This window comes from Epinephelus fuscoguttatus, linkage group LG12 (assembly GCF_011397635.1).
Source record: "Epinephelus fuscoguttatus linkage group LG12, E.fuscoguttatus.final_Chr_v1".
Classification (NCBI taxonomy): Eukaryota; Metazoa; Chordata; class Actinopteri; order Perciformes; family Serranidae; genus Epinephelus; species Epinephelus fuscoguttatus.
The window spans coordinates 35,265,572-35,278,336 of NC_064763.1; the positions used below are offsets into that span (position 1 = coordinate 35,265,572).

Below are 12,765 nucleotides of genomic sequence, written 5' to 3' on the forward strand. Positions count from 1 at the left end.
CACTGCCCGTTAACAAAAATGAAGACAACTATGTATAAATGGAGACTATGTTTCTATATGAATTAACAAACTCTTAATCACAAATTCATTCCACTTGGTGCTCTGCTGCTCCGTCTCACCAGACAGAGTGCTGAGAGTGTGCTCAGTCATTGCAACAGTGCGTTGCTCTGGATCACCAAGCAGTACATTCTGACAGTGCTCAGATTTTACTAACAGTCCAGTTTGTGCCAGAGTGTGCTGCAGCACTTGGACTGAGTATTTCCAAAAGCACCACTCGCATCATCTTCCTCCATTATCTAAAACAAGCCAACAGAAATTGCTAGCCAGCGCTAAATATTGTCTGTGGAGGAAAGTTTTGCCTCCAGCTAAGCCTTGTCCACCAAAAAACATCATACTGTTTACTAACAGTAAAAGGGTCTGTTCACAACAAGACAGATCCTTCCCACAAGAGCAGTTATCACACAAAATTTGACCATTCATGCGAACAAGGTAATGTTTTTTTTCAAAATGTCTATGAGCACAACAGATTGTTTATAAGCCAGAAGACCATTTAAAGTAGATTGCTCTGTGATCCAGCCAAGGACACTAAATTTTTTTTTACTATCAGCTTGACCTGTTGTATTCCCTCTTGACCTATCAGTAAATAAAGCTTAAGCCAGTTGTTTGCTATGAAAACGTCTGTTTGTCTAGTTTGTATTTGCAGCCATCTTAATCTACAACACTAACAATTGTACAGACTCACTTGCTAACGTTAGCTTGCCACCCGAGTAAGGCAGTGGAGGCACCACAGGCGAGTAGAGCAAGGGCAAGTGTACAACCATTGACAAGGGCTTTCAGGATGCATGATAAAGCTGGAGCCATGATATAAAATTACAAGTCACACCACTTTCTTAAAATGCATAGTGCCACTGTACAACAACATACGTAGAAACACTAGCCACACATACTTATGACACAGTCACAGCTCACTGTACTTCATACTCATGGGAGGTTGACAATAATGTACGGTGTACTAAGGTACTGAGAGGAAGCCACACAGCTGTCCATTTTGCAGAAAGCATCAGCAACACACTGGATGAATTTAACATCTCTCATGAAGTGGTTGTAGTTATATTGAGTTAATGATATATTTGGTAATGTTAAGTTATTGAACCCTTGTCAACATTTACTTTTATTTATTTCCATGATACAAGTGACAGCCTTAAGACATCCTTATTAAACAAACACAAATAGTTTTAAAAAAAAAAATGTCACTAAGTGTAACTACAGAGTCCCTCAGAGTGTGTTTCTAACTTCAATTTGTGTCACAGATCATTCAAGTAGTACCAGAAAGTCCTTGTTTGTAGTAGAGACAATGGCATACAAGACGGTGTCAGCAGCATAAAAACTAAAATGACAATGCTCAATTGGAAAACAAATACTTATGTGAAGAGTAAACGGCAGGGGGCCTAATACTGAGCCTTGTGTGGTACCTTTTAAATAATTATTTATGGACTTGATTTACAAATGCTGACAACAATTAAAGTCTATGTATCTCACCTAAGTTCAAGGCATTAGCACTGTGTTGTTGTTGTTGTTGTTGTTGTTGTTGTTGTTGTTGTTTTAAAAAAAAAACAGCAATTTTAGTTGAGGAATATGATTTAAAAGCTATGTGAGCATCATAGAAATCTCAAAGTTTAGTCAAGGTCAGGTTATAGATCTTGGAGGGAGGGAGTTCTGTCTCCCTCTGTAACCATACTGGGATCCATAACACCATGATTGCAGCAGTGACACACACATCTCCGTGTTTAGTATTGCTAATTATTTTCAATAATGAGCTCCTGCACTGTATGCCACTGTATGGCAAATACGATCTATCTCAAGGGAACTGGGAGAGAGCAGCAATGAGGTTAACAACAGCAGTTCAGCTCATTTTGACAGAGCCTGGATGGAAAATAAAAGAGACGGCAGCATCGTCATGGGACATACAGGAGCCTCAGAGCATCAAATATGACGCAAGATGGAAGTTAATTTAATTCCACTGTGTTATTAAATGGAAACAGATTTAACTTGAAGCCTAGAAAGTAGGGACAATCTTGGAAGTGTTTATAATACTTATCTCGAAATAAAATGTTATTATCAACGATTAAAAATTATGGCCAAAACTGTTGTAATAACCAGAGCTATGGTTTAAATTAATATTTTCATCATTATCAAGAATTGAAGAAAACTTAAATCACAGTGTAAAACTTCTTACTATTAGTTGACAAATGGACCCATGTTTTTAAAGACACAAATACATTCATCAAATTCCACCACAGGTTATGTATCAGTCCCTTTTTCTTGGCTATATAATCCTGTTGTGATGGAAAAATATATTTTGGGGTGTGTATTTTCATTTTTAACCATCATGCTCAGAATATGATCATCCTCAGGGGTGTCATGTGTCAGGTTTAGGTTTTTTCAGGGTAGGTGAGTCAGTGTTTTTAACCCTAAGCTCTCTGAGGAGTTTGAATTACAGACAACAGACAGAGTCTCAATTAGATGACACCTTCAGAGACTTGACGAGTCTCTCCAAACAAGTGGAAAGATAAATGGCAAGTGTGTGAAAGGGGAAGGCATCAATGTGTGTGTATGTGCATACATTTACCTCACCACAGCCTCTTTGACATCAACAACAATTATCTCAGGCTGAATCCTCAGGTGCATTTTGTTGCCTCCTGGATAATGGAAAGACTTGCATGTTGTCAGCCAGTAGATGCTTTTAACAAGTCAATATTCCTGACTGTTTCATTTAGCAAACACACTGCCCATTTAAGTGGATCAGGAACTACTCATGTGGTTCCTATCAAACTGACAGAGATGAATAGCGATCCTTCAGACAGACCTCAGGAAGATCAGTTTGTGAATCTCACAGTGAAACATAAACAATACACCCATGATGCATGAAGGTCGCACTGTTTTTTTTTTAGCAGATTCTAAGTGTTCAAACAACCTGTTGGAAATGGACTAACTGAATAAAACCGGGGTTAGCTTGTTAGTTAGTTTTATGTAGGGTCCCCATTAGCTGCAGCATAGCCATCGCTATTCTTCCTGAGGTCCAACATGATGGCTCTGTTAGCACTGTCGCCTCACAGCAAGAGGGTTTCAGGGTTCGAACCAGATAGCCAGCTGGGGCCCTTCTGTGTGGAGGTTGCACGTTGTCCCAGTGTCAGCGTGGGTTTTCTCTGGGGTCTCTGGCTTCCTTTCACAGACCCTCAATGGGATAAGTGGTTACGTATATTGAATGAATGAATAAAACCGCACATGACCAGGATACATCTTCAAGAAGCCACTATTACACTTTGTTGCTATTGCAAAATGTGCTCTTTTATTAAAGCTGCCCTGTTTAGTTTTGCCCATTTGCGCCATCTGCCGTGTTTTTCCGAGTACTGCAACAATAACAGTCAGCATGCGCCGTTCGATGACGCTGGCAATACGAGTGACGCTCCCGCACCGCACAAAGCTAAATGATACACCTATTTACCACCCAATAATTTTCGTTGCTTCATTTGCTATGAACAAATATACTGTAGCCACCCTGGGGCAGTGGTGAGTGTGGTATGAGTGGAGTCAGCTGTCAGTCAGTGTGCGGGCTGGAGATTGGTGGAGCAGAGAGGGGGAGGGCTGCCCCGCTGGGTACTGTAAGTGAGTATGTGTGTATGAAGTGTGCTACACTAGAAGAGTCAGAGTTTGGGATGGAGACTTTTACGTGTTACCCCCCTGGAGTGTTACCGGAGTTTTTGGAGTGCACAAATAAACAGGCCTTTTTCCCGAATGCTACTCTGGTCTCCTGCTCGTGAGTGATTCATTACAATACAGACAGCTCGATGGCAGAGCGGTGCGCTCTTGCGCCGCAGTAGCACATACACAATGAATGGGTTTGTCGGTGGAGGTCTGTGCTCTGTGCGCTCTTTGTGAAACGGGCTTTATTTCTGTGTTTGTCACTCTGTCGTTTTGCCTTTTTTCCTTCTTCTGAACGTCGCGGCGGTTGGGGAGGACCAGTGGGACCAGCTCCAGAGGCTTCGGAAGCTTTCGTGGGCCGTTTCTTTGGGTTTTCAGACATCTTTCAGTAGCTCCTCTGCTAGCCTCGTTGTCTCCGACATTTCCAACTGCGCATGCGCTCTTTGAACTCTACGTCAAATGCGTCATTTCCTGTGCGACAGCGCAGGAATGTCGCTCCTGAGAGGCAATAGTGCTTCTAAGCAAACCAGAGACTGTTGTGTGGTGGAGATGCGTTCAATGATCATCCTAATAACTCGTTTGGCAGTGGCTGTAATGTAACGGACATTGGTTTATATGTAAAAACTCCACTAGGCAGCTTTAATTATTGTATCGAGGATTCAATAGCTTTGTCAGTGTCATGCATTTGTATCTCTTTATTATGCTACTTTTGCTTTTTTTTTTTTTAGACACAACCCAACAGTGGTGGCATCCTGCCACCCCAGTGTGTGATTTTAGACAGCATGCCAGCATCCCGGAAGCAAAAGAGGCATAACCAGTGCAGCGTTTAACACAACAGTATTGGTCTCTGGTGTAACATATGCATCGGCAGCCCTTTCTGAACAATAACAGGGCATGATATGGCAATAATAATCATTTACTGTCCCTGTGGTATTGTGGCTGATCTCGTCATCTGGGCTAAGGGTAAGGAGCTCCTGACCTCATTGTCTCACTAATTTGCTTTTTAAGTCTCTTGGCGGTGAGATGTACACCTAACACGTCATCAAAAAAATCACACCCATTTCTGCCATAGTCTTGTCATGCTGGCGATCATAGATGCCACTGTCTGCTTGAAGTGCTTGAGACAACTTGGTCACCCCCAGGATCGCACCTTTTATAAGAAAGTACTCCTTTCGAGTATTTGTATTAAAAAAAAAAAAAAAAAAAATTAGATAGATATTCTAGAGTTTTCGGATTCTTAACAAAGCCTCTGAAAAAACTGAAACTGTAACGACTATCTGTGCAGCAAAAGCCATATATACAGGAGTTTATTTTGTGTTTCATAGACCTCAATAGTTGTCCAAAATCTATTAAAAAAACTTCCACACCTTTGCCCTGGATGAAATGTTCTTAAATGACCATAAAAATGGACACTGTAGTTTATTTTGACTCTATCCCACATGCAACATCTTGTTCATGTAAACACTAACTAGACCGCCAGATGTGTATTAATCTACGGCTGCAAAAAGTCCCCAACAAACGCGCACTATTTACGCCTGTTTGAGTAAATTTTTTTTGGAGGGGGGGGGGGTTAAGAATACTTCCCAGCAGCATCTTCAAGACACCTGGTAAATGTAAGCCTATATACTATACTACTGACACATTTTTAAAGGTTTTCATCTTCAACAGCAACATATAAGCTTAGGGGCTGAGTGCCACTTAAAGTTGTAAAGTACTGAAAGATGGACGAACACATTGTTGGTTTGGTCATTCCATGGAAATCGTCCAGTCTATTTATTCAGTTTCCTGAAGCGTACTGAGACCCAGCTGTTGCAGCAGCAAGCCTATTTCAGCCAAGGAGGATTTGCTTTTGCAAGCTATGATCTCTTTTCCCCATCTCTCTCTCTCTCTCTCTCCCCCCCACACACACACACACAGTATACAGTGCCTTTCCCTCATAATCCCTCTCATTACCACTCCCCCTTTTCCCTCTCGTGCTATTTTTCTCTACCTACTGTACTTTTCTTTCCCATGCTCTTCTCTCCCTCATCCTCATTTCTTAGTCTCAGCTGTGCAGGATCTGTCTTTTTCTCTGAGGGAGTGGCACAAAGCATAGCTCCGCTTCAAATAATTTATTTGCTCCTTCATCCCCTTCTCCTCTAGAGGCCTTTTGCCAAGCTGCCAAAAGGGAATATGGTCTTAATTCACCTAACTGGTTAATGGAAGGTGAAAGGAGGTTTTAAAAAAACTCTCAGTGGGTCTTCTCGTGGATGGAGATATGCAGCACTGCAGATTGCATGGAGGCAGACTAAGTCATTACTCTTCCTCTCCATCAGCTTCTCGAAATGGCGAGCGTTTGTCATGTCTTCAAGTGAAGTATTCTTTATTCATGGAGTGTGTTAATGTTTTATTTCCTAGCAGAGGAAGAAAAAGAAGAACCAGGAGGGAGGGTAGTGAGAGTGGAGAGAAATTATACACTCCTATTTCATAAATGCAGATTAAGGTGCCAGCTGGTGCCAGCTCTCTGATACTACTCGCCACCACGAAATGGTGAATTGAGCATTATCGTTGTCGAAAATCTCCCTCAGCTCACCCGGCTCACAACAGCAGATTAGTTGATGGGAGGAGGTTTTGCACTCTGAACATGATAGAATGTTTACGAGCTAGTCTGCTCCAAAAAGATCATTAATTGCCTGCTTGTGCATCTAACTCACGTGTCTGCCTGCAGGAGAAAGACGGAGAGAGATTTTGGCAGTGAGCAATGTATCCAAGCAGTCAGAAAGGCAGACGTGGGGACAGACAGGAGGAGCTACAGGCAGAGATACAGAGTCAAAGAGGGAGGAGAGAGTTGACATTTTTTCTGTAACACTCTCTGAATGTTTCTGACTCTGTGAATTATTCATCACTGGTAATTGTGATGTGAGTTTTGGCCTTGGCTTTTTAGTGCCGACTGGCTGCTTTCAGTGTCTGCTTGGCGCTCTCCGTCTCCCAAATATCAGCTCCAAATTAGACTAGGGACTTGTCAAGCCTGACTTTCGTCAACCACATGTACTCGGTATCTGATAATGAATAAGGAATGAACATCTCTCAGCTCCGAAGTTGCTACTGTCATACACATACACGAAATGTTTACCCATGTGCCTCAACGCGGCGACAGACACACATGCATGTACACCTGTGTCGTTCTCACAACTTGTCAGTGCTGCTTTTCTTTCACGGGAAGAAGAAAGGGTGAGTGAGAGACGCAGCAGTTTGCTGGGTTGGAGCTGTTAGCCTCTATGGGTCTAGTTGGGCTTTCAATTCACGTTCAAAGGCAGCGGCTGTCTGACTCGCTCTTCAATGGCTGGTGGGCGTGGGTACTTAGAACTGAGGGATTCTGACACTGTGTGTATCTGCGAGCGTGTGCATATTTCTATGCCCCAACTGTGTTCATGTGTGTTTATGTGTGTATTGCTTGTTTGGAGTGTGTGATGTAGCTGAGCTGTGGGCTTTCTGGGGCTTCCAGAGCTCCTCCACTCTCCTTTGTGACAGAGAGGGAGAGGCACAATCTCAAACAGCTCTCCCGTTTTTTTTATTCTGGAGTGGGAAAGAGAACTACTAAAGCAGCAGAGCCATGAAAGAGCCTCTGATTAAACTGCCTGCAATCTATTCCCAGGAAACCAGTAACACCAATTTCACTGTAGCAACTATGGATTTAAAAAATGGAATTTAAGTGGAAATCCACTAAATATTAATTTTAAATAATTTCATATGGCTGAGAACAATCATCTATTTGTCAGGTTGCCCAAATCCAGAAAACAGACGAGTGTCAGACATAATGTAAGTCGGGTCGGACATGGAACCTCAGTACATGCAGTACCGTTTGAAATGTATCTGTGACAAAGAGCATACACACATACATTGTTTCTGATTTAAATAAAATGTTTTTGTGCAGCTCCTTCGAGAACTAAATGACTGACCTCACAGGTGTGTGTGCGTGTTCTTATTTGGCTTCTGCATATGCGTGTGAAGATGTGCATGCTTTCAGCTTGTTAGCTCTTTGAATAATCGGAGTGTGTGGCTGTGTGGTTGTATGACCTGTGTGTGTGTCTAAGCCTCCGTTGTCAGGTGTGCTGGCCCACTCTAGTATCAGCGCAGTATCATATGACCAGGCACAGGCTTCAGTTACCCCTCTCCCTCTGATAGAAGGCTGTAATGAGGCCATTAGATCCTGCTAATAGCTTGTAGGGTCAGTCAACCGAGAGAAAAGCCGAGGGGATCAGCTTGCGCCGAGCTCTCCTGTCCGTTCGTCTCACTCCTCACTCAGAAAAGACCCAAATTTTTCCCTCCATTCTTTTTTTTTTTCCATCGCTCACTTCAGTCCTTTTACCCTACTCAACTCAATTTGCTCTTTGTACTCTCTGTCTCTGTCTCTTCACTCAGCCTTAGCTCTTTATAGCCCCTTCCACATATGCAGTCTTTCCCTGTTTGGCAACCTGCATGGGGTCATGTATAAATGGGAGCAGGGATCAATATTCGGGGATATCTGCACTGCCCATTTCACACCTCAAGACCTTGTAAAATTTCAGGGAAAATGCAAGCACAGCTGTTCTGTAAATGAAAGCAGTCACATTACAGGGACAAGCACATAAAAGGTTACAGAACATGTCGTCACATGGAGCAGGCGAACCAGTTACAAAACTCTGACGATGACATTTACTGGCACTTAAGGTACTGAATGTGTGTTTCTGATTCAAGTAGGTCACACAAAAACATTACTTGTATCACAAACTTGTTGAATATTAAATACATTACAATGGCATTAGCACTGGACAAAAACAGCTCTGCCATGTTCTTAGTTTTAGTTTCGGCATCTGCATGACCGTCCAATGTTCCATATATTCCAGCATTGTCACTGCATGTGTGAAAAGGTGCAAGACGGAAATGATCTTAAATGTATGTAGTGCATGTGTGAATAGTGAAATTGCTAGCTCCGCCTGAAAGGTTAACCAAGTAAGTTACCAGGAACTATGTGTGAAAGAGGTTGAAATCTCCTCCCCTCGTTCCCTGTTTTGTCCAAGTCGTCTTATTAGCTCTTCATTTCATTTTCTCAATTTATCTGTACAGATTAGCACTATGTGTTACATTCTGTTTTCTCTCACTATGCAAGGCCCATTCTGGGTCCCAGAATACTGATGCTTTGTCATGCACCTGGCGTGTAACATCGACGCCAAAGGCACCTTTTATTGCCTTTACGAGATGCACTGGGCTTTCAACTAACTCCTGTGTAAACAGATCTGAGGCAATGCTTGACGCTGAGAGCAGCTAATGTGGTGTAAAGAGCAAGAAAGTCCCCGTATGGTGGGAGGTGGATAGGTCACCCACGGGACGGGTCCTGACCCATGCAAAAACAAAAGTCAATGTTGTTTCAACCATTGTTTTAATGTTACTTACATACGTACATCCTGTGTGAAACCAAAAGTCACCATTGTTTGAAAGTAACGTAATTTCCGTAAGGTTGTTTGGCACTAATGTCACTCACATGAAGTATTTGTAACATTAGGTTACATAAAAAACATTTATTTTAACCCAACACATGATCTTTTGTCTAAACTTAATAAAGTTATGTTGTTGTCTAAACCTAACCACAACCATTTCACAACATTATGTTGCAGCTGTGCGTCATATAGACGTGCTAAAGAGTGCCCTGTGCGTCACAATCAAGACCCAGAGGGGTGAGACAAAACGTTGCTAGCTGACATCATAAAGACGATATGAGAATAGGTTGATACCCTGCCTTCATCTCTCAAATTATACCTACAGCTCTTTATCACTCGTACTCAGTAAATGTATAGCTGTCTGACTCAGTCTACCAACTCTCTCTCAGTCTGACCATTTTCCCATTTCATTTCATTCCGTTTACCTTTCACCCTTATCTCAGTTTATCTTTATATTTCATACACCTAATTTATACCTCCTTTCCCGTCCTTGTGTTTCTCTGCTATTTTTTGGCTGAATGATTCATACACAGCTGTCAATTCATATGCAAAGTGTTTTCGATTATCATAATATGCCTTTTTACTCTGAGATGAAAAAAGTCTGAGAATCAGACTGGAAAATGTGCACCTACAAGTGGTACAATTTCATGTGCGACTGCCCTGACAAAGAATGACTGATGATCATAAATTGCAACCTAGTTTAGTCATTGTCAGTGTATGGTACAGGATCTGGCTTTAGAAGCTGAAAAAGTATTTCCCAAATTATTTTTTTCCCCTTTACTTTTCATCCGATTCATCTGACAGTGTAACTCTTTCATCTTGCACTCCTTTTTGCTGTGTCACCTAAGCATCCCGTTCAAAGTAGTAAACGCTTGCAGATGGTTGAGGTGTCACCTAGCCAAGCAGTCCTGTCTTCACACAGCACTGGTGTGACCGGGGCTGCAACAGACCCATCTGTTTCTCAGCACTAATAGACGGTGCAAAGCATTTATCCAGGCTTATTAACACAAAACAAATCTGCCAGCTGAAATGAGCAGGCGACAACTCAATGTGCTTTCTTAAGTCTTCTCTTTTACTACGGAAACAGACGGTAAATCTCAAAGCCTTTGCAAATTGCAAAACTTGAATCGGCAACATCAACAAAACCTACAAGCTACTACATCCAGTACACACTGCATTAAAAAAAGGAATAATATCAATGGGAAATGAACCACCAGAATTCATCACAAGATGACTTCTAAAGAATGTCATAAAAAAAGGTTTCTAATATTTTTTTAGATAACTCTAATCAAAATCATAGCATGACAGTATAAACACTAAATCTCATGCTGAGTCAAAGAAAAAATATCCTGTGAATATTAGCACAGCTCTTTCCCTAGACATCATCATTACAGAGCCGTCTGACCTACTTTTCATTATGACTTTATTTTGATAGAAAGACTTTAGTTGGTAATTGCCGGGTAATTCTTTTATGTCAGCTTCTGAGAAAGGAAAACAGAATTTAATTCGTGGATCATTAAACTGAATGCAACTGAGAGACTGTGGGTATTGACTGTGACTGTTAGAAAAGGCCTCATACATCTCTGAGGTTGGTAAAATATTGCCTATTTCAGTGCAAAACCGCTGTTTATACAAGGCTGAGCATACTGAGTGTGCCTGAGAAAATTCTTTCATTTGTTCTGTTTTGTTTTAAATAAATCACATTATTTTGCATCTCGTGAACCTCCCATTAGACATAATGGCCATTTCAGCCAGCTTCTTTCTATGTTTACTTACAGTTGGACTCAGAGACAAGTGAAATTATTAATTTAAAAAAAGATGTTTATTTAGAGAGCTGCTGGCGCTTGCCCTGATACACTATTTTTTGCACAAGTCCTCATTCCATGAATCCACATTAATTGTAAATACGATCAATTCACTTTGGTCCAAGTATTAATTGAAGCAGCAGGCTCACTCCCAGAGCGTCAAAATACATCGCTTGGGCAAACCAGAGTCACTGTAATCACGCCGGTGGCACCATTAAGTGCCTGAGATGCTACGTCTTTCCACTACCTCCAATGTAAACTCATATTTCAAGCAGGAGAGACAAAAGAATTAAATAAAGGTGAAGTTTAATGCGAAATATAAGTGTACAGATTAAAAGATTTGCGTTGATGAGATTTAACAAAACTCTTTGGCACTTACACACCATAGGGAGATTATTTGTGATAGTGGGACATCTGAGCAGCAGCAAGATAAATCCCCCCATGGAGTCTAGACACTGGTGGAGGTGGTGGCTGATGACTTTGGTTGATGACTGCTGAGGCAAATAGAGGTTGTATCCAAGAAGACTAGGTAGTGATGGGGAGGTGGAGGGTACGCACAGCAGCACCATGAAAGGACTGCGAGCAAAAAAAGAACCATATTTAAAATGAGGGGCAGTAAGACGATAGGCTGATGGAGAAGGTGTTTTGCTGGGTTACTGGTTGATTCTGGATCAGCTGTACAACAGCTGATGACTCAATTGACAGCCCCGAATACTGACAGCCAGAGATAGAGCGTGAGCATGCGTGCAAGGAGTGAAGGAATGGCAGGGTGACGAAGACAGTTACAGCCTAAGCATGAAACTATGCTAAAGGCCAACTTTCGCTAGAGCTTCATTAGACGCTCAGAGCAACGGATATAGTTTATAGAGCATAAAAGCTGGCTCAGGGTGGGTGGGAGTGGAGGTGAATGTTACCAAGAAACACCAACTTTGACCCAGGAAAGCAGCGTTCGAGACCAACAAACAACATCAATTGCTGTGTTTGTGCCAATCCAAGCCAGGTCTTTCCTTGCCCCATTCGTGGCACTCAAAGCAGGGTGTTTTTTGGCGACATCCGCAATCTTTTCCTAACCGTAACCAAGTAGTTTTGTTGCCTTAACCTAGCTGTCGAACCCTTTGTGAGTTGCCTCATGTGACTTGCATCAACTGCAACCTTTTCCTAACCATAACAAAGTACTTTTGCTGACCCCTTCTTACCCCCTACGCCTTCTGCATCAAGATTCTGTCCAAGTGGCAAAGTATGACAAGTCAGGATCATGTCACATTGAGAAATGAGTAATACAGCTCCATTGACCAAAGACACATACAATCAGAAATCAACTCAACTTGCTTTAGGAGTTTGGAGTAATCATTTGCAAAGATGTCAGGAGGTCAAAAGTGTGTGACTATGAAGCCAGTGTTGGACTCCAAAACATGTTTCTGGCAAACTTGCTCTCATTCTTGTCATTTTCCATTATTACAGCTGTTCCGTTCTGTAGCCTTTTTAATGTTAGCTAGTGTTTCAATCAGTACTACTCCGTGGAGGTTTTTGAGCGTTGTCAAGCTAAAACAGGGTGTTAAGTTGCTCTTTAGTGTCGGCTGTCAGGAAAACAGCTCAGTGATGGCAATCATCATCACCTTTACCTCAGCAGCTTGGCTTTCACCACGCGCCACCTCCTAATGAGCCTTGCTGCTTTGCTTTATCTTTTGAGCCAGTTGTCTCAGCCCCTCCTAGTCCCGTGGCTTCAACAATAGCAGCATGGCCTTTAGCTATGAAAGAGGCTTCCTTGTTCTGCTTTTCTAGCAGCAACACATGCCCCTCCT

The 12,765-nt window shown here is 42.0% G+C and overlaps 1 protein-coding gene and 1 long non-coding RNA gene across 3 annotated transcripts in view; one reads left to right on the forward strand and one right to left on the reverse strand.

Moving 5' to 3' along the window:
• Positions 1 to 12,765, forward strand: part of stk32a (serine/threonine kinase 32A) — a 91,953-nt gene that overhangs the window by 35,474 nt on the left and 43,714 nt on the right. The gene's annotated exons all lie outside the window — the stretch shown is intronic.
• LOC125898095 (uncharacterized) overlaps positions 1 to 12,765 on the reverse strand; it is a 90,882-nt gene that overhangs the window by 31,137 nt on the left and 46,980 nt on the right. The window contains exon 3 of one of the 2 annotated variants that reach the window (XR_007450581.1): positions 11,432 to 11,539. The exons of the other annotated variant lie outside the window; for it this stretch is intronic. This is a non-coding gene — a long non-coding RNA (uncharacterized LOC125898095). Of the gene's footprint in view, positions 1 to 11,431; positions 11,540 to 12,765 lie in introns of those variants that run through there. 2 annotated transcript variants of the gene reach the window in all.